We start from the raw sequence: 4,205 nt of genomic DNA on the forward strand, positions 1-4,205 counted from the left end.
ATATGGCATTCAGAGTATCAATTTCAAGAACTCTCTTCCTCAGAGGCGTCCCATTACTCACAGGATTCCTTTCAGAAGTGTACATGAACTGGTTATTTGCAACCATGTCAATGAGTTCTTGAGCTTCTGCAGGCGTTTTCTTTAGGTGAATAGATCCACCTGCAGAATGGTCCAGTGACATGTTTGATAGCTCAGACAGACCATCATAGAATATGTCCAGGATGGTCCATTCTGAAAGCATGTCAGAAGGACACTTTTTGGTCAGTTCCTTGTATCTCTCCCAAGCTTCATAGAGGGATTCACCTTCCTTTTGTCTGAAGGTCTGAACATCCACTCTAAGCTTACTAAGCTTTTGAAGAGGAAAGAACTTGGCTAAGAAAGCCTTGACCAGCTTATCCCAAGAGTTCAGGCTATCTTTAGGTTGAGAGTCCAACCATACTCTAGCTCTGTCTCTTACAGCAAACGGGAAAAGCATAAGCCTGTAGACCTCGGGATCAACCCCATTGGTCTTTACAGTATCACAGATCTGCAAGAATTCAGTTAAGAACTGAAAAGGATCTTCTGATGGAAGTCCATGGAACTTGCAGTTCTGTTGCATCAGAGAAACTAATTGAGGTTTAAGCTCAAAGTTGTTTGCTCCAATGGCAGGAATTGAGATGCTTCTTCCATGTAAATTGGAATTAGGTGTAGTAAAGTCACCAAGCATCTTCCTTGCATTATTATTATTTTCGACCATGTCTCCTTCCTTTTTGAAAATTTCTGTCAGATTTTCTCCAGAGAGTTGAGGTTTAGCTTCCCTTAGCTTCCTCTTCAGAGTCCTTTCAGGTTTAGGATCAGCTTCAACAAGAATGTTCTTATCCTTGTTCTTGCTCATATGAAAAAGAAGAGAACAGAAAATATAGAATCCTCTATGTCACAATATAGAGATTTCTTTATGTGAGTAGAATAAGAAAAGAAATTCGAACATAGAAAGAGGGAGTGGGTTCGAATTTTTAAGAAAGCGAAGTATTAGTAGATAAATAAATAATTAGAAAGAGATGAGGGAGAAGAATTTTCGAAAATTAAATAAATTAAAATGAAAGTATTTTTATTTTTAATTTAAAATCAAAGTTAGAATTCGAAAATTAGAAAGAAAAATGAAATTAATTTAAATTGAAATTTAAAACAATTAGTTAATTAAAATTGAATTTTGAAAAAGAGGGATGTGATTTTCGAAAATTAGAGATAGAATTAGTTAGGTAGTTTTGAAAAAAGATAAGAATCAAACAAAAAGATAGGATTAGTTTGAAAAAGATTTGAATCTTAATTTTTGAAAAGATAAGATGTTAGAAAAGAAGTTAGAAAGAATTTTGAAATTGATGTTGAAAAGATGTGATTGAAACTTATTTTGAAAAAGATTTTGAAAAAGAAATTTAAAAAGATTTGATTTTGAAAATTAAAGTTGATTACTTGACTAACAAGAAACAAGAAGATTTGATTTTAAAATTTAAAGATTGAACCTTTCTTATTAGGCAAGTAACAAACTTAATATTTTTGAATCAATCACATTAATTGTTAGCATTGAATTCGAAAATATGGACTAAAAATAAGAAAAGGATTTTGAAAATTAATTTGAAATTTTTGAAAATATGAAAGAAAAATGAAAAAGGTTTGATTTTTGAAAAAGATTTGAAAAAGATAAGATTTTTAAATTGAAAATTTGATTTGACTCATAAGGAACAACTAGATTTTAAAAATTTTTGAAAAAGTCAAGTCAAATATTCGAGTTTTATGAGAAGAAAAGGGAAAGATATTTTTTTATTTTTGAATTTTTAATGATGAGAGAGAAAAACATCAAAAAGACTCAATGCATGAAAATTTTGGATCAAAACAAATGATGCATGCAAGAACACTATGAATGTCAAGATAAACACCAAGAACACTTTGAAGATCATGATGAACATCAAGAACTTATTTTTGAAAAAAATTTTAAGAAAAGAAAAACATGCAAGACACCAAACTTAAAAATTTTTCATGTATAGACACAAACAAATTGAAAATGCATATAAAAAATAAGAAAAGACACAAAATAAGAAAATATGAAGATCAAACAAGAGGATTCATCAAGAACAACTTGAAGATCATGAAGAATGCAATGCATGAATTTTCGAAAAAATGCAAGAAAGAGATAAACATGCAATTGAAACCAAACTTAAAATTTGACTCAAGACTCAAACAAGAAACATCAAATTTTTGGTTTTTTTTCGAAAATTATTTTGGGAAAAACGAAAAAGAAGAAATTTTTTTTGTATTTTTCGAAAATAAGAAATAAAAAGCTTAAAAATAAAATAAAATTACCTAATCTGAGCAACAAGATGAACCGTCAGTTGTCTAAACTCGAACAATCCCCGGCAACGGCGCCAACAACTTGGTGCACGAAATTGCGATCATCAACAATGGCTCCAAAGACTTGGTGCTCTCAAACGTGAATCACACTTTGTCACAACTTCGCACAACTAACCAGCAAGTGCACTGGGTCGTCCAAGTAATAAACCTTACGTGAGTAAGGGTCGATCCCACGGAGATTGTCGGCTTGAAGCAAGCTATGGTCACCTTGTAAATCTCAGTCAGGCGGATTCAATTGATTATGGATATTTAATAATTAAAAGATAAATAGAATGTAAAATAAAGATAGAGATACTTATGTAATTCATTGGTGAGAATTTCAGATAAGCGTATAGAGATGCTTTTGTTCCTCCTGAACCTCTGCTTTCCTGCTGTCTTCATCCAATCATTCCTACTCCTTTCCATGGCAAGCTGTATGTAGGGCATCACTGTTGTCAATGGCTACATCCCATCCTCTCTGTGAAAATGGTCCAATGCGCTGTCACTGCATGGCTAATCTTCTATCGGTTCTCGATCATACTGGAATAGGATTTACTATCCTTTTGCGTCTGTCACTACGCCCAGCACTCGCGAGTTTGAAGCTCGTCACAGCCATCCCTTCCCAAATCCTACTCGGAATACCACAGACAAGGTTTAGACTTTCCGAATCTCAGGAATGGCCGTCCATGGGTTCTAACTTATACCACAAAGATTCTAATATCTCGGACTCGGTCCTCTGTATTAGATATCTAAGAGATACTCATTCTAGCTTGTTTGCATGTAGAACAGAAGTGTTTGTCAGGCACGCGTTCATAAGTGAGAATGATGATGAGCGTCACATAATCATCACATTCATCATGTTCTTAGGTGCGAATGGATATCTTAGAATAGGAATAAGCTTGAATTGAATAGAAAAACAATAGTACTTTGCATTAATATATGAGGAACAGCAGAGCTCCACACCTTAATCTATGGTGTGTAGAAACTCTACCATTGAAAATACATAAGTGATGGAGGTTCAGGCATGGCCGAATGGCCAGCCCCCAAACATGATCTAAAGATGAAACTAAAGATGTTCCAAAAGATGTAAATACAATAGTAAAAAGTCCTATTTATGCTAAACTAGTTACTAGGGTTTACAGAAATGAGTAAATGATGCAGAAATCCACTTCTGGGGCCCACTTGGTGTGTGCTTGGGCTGAGCATTGAGCTTTACACGTGTAGAGACTTCTCTTGGAGTTGAACGCCAGTTTGTAACCTGTTTCTGGCGTTTAACTCCACTTTGCAACCTGTTTCTGGCGTTTAACTCCAGAATGCAGCATGGAATTGGCGTTGAACGCCAGTTTGTATCGTCTAAACTCGGGCAAAGTATGAACTATTATATATTGTTGGAAACCCCTGGATGTCTACTTTCCAATGCAATTGAGAGAGCGCCATTTGGAGTTTCGTAGCCCCAGAAAATCCACTTTGAGTGCAGGGATGTCAGAATCCAACAACATCTGCAGTCCTTCTTCAACCTCTGAATCTGATTTTTGCTCAAGTCCCTCAATTTCAGCCAGAAAATACCTGAAATCACAGAAAAACACACAAACTCATAGTAAAGTCCAGAAATGTGAATTTTAATTAAAAACTAATAAAAATATACTAAAAACTAACTAAATTATAGTGAAAATTATGTAAAAACAATGCCAAAAAGCGTATAAATTATCCGCTCATCACCCTACCCTAACCCGCCCCCACGGGTACCCGCCCCGCCCCTACCCACCCCTATAAAAATTAAATAAAATTTTAATTTTTACACATTTATATATAAATTAAGATACAAACAGAAGCAACAGTGT

At 34.5% G+C, this 4,205-nt stretch overlaps 1 non-coding gene across 1 annotated transcript; it reads left to right on the forward strand.

Annotated features, from left to right (window-relative positions):
• The first annotated feature begins 235 nt into the window (after positions 1 to 235).
• Positions 236 to 343, forward strand: LOC148549362 (small nucleolar RNA R71). The gene has a single exon (XR_015898922.1). It is a non-coding gene; the product is annotated as a small nucleolar RNA R71 (small nucleolar RNA).
• Positions 344 to 4,205: the final 3,862 nt, after the last annotated feature.

This window comes from Arachis ipaensis, chromosome B8 (assembly GCF_059453495.1).
Source record: "Arachis ipaensis isolate K30076 ecotype BB chromosome B8, ASM5945349v1, whole genome shotgun sequence".
NCBI lineage: Eukaryota > Viridiplantae > Streptophyta > Magnoliopsida > Fabales > Fabaceae > Arachis > Arachis ipaensis.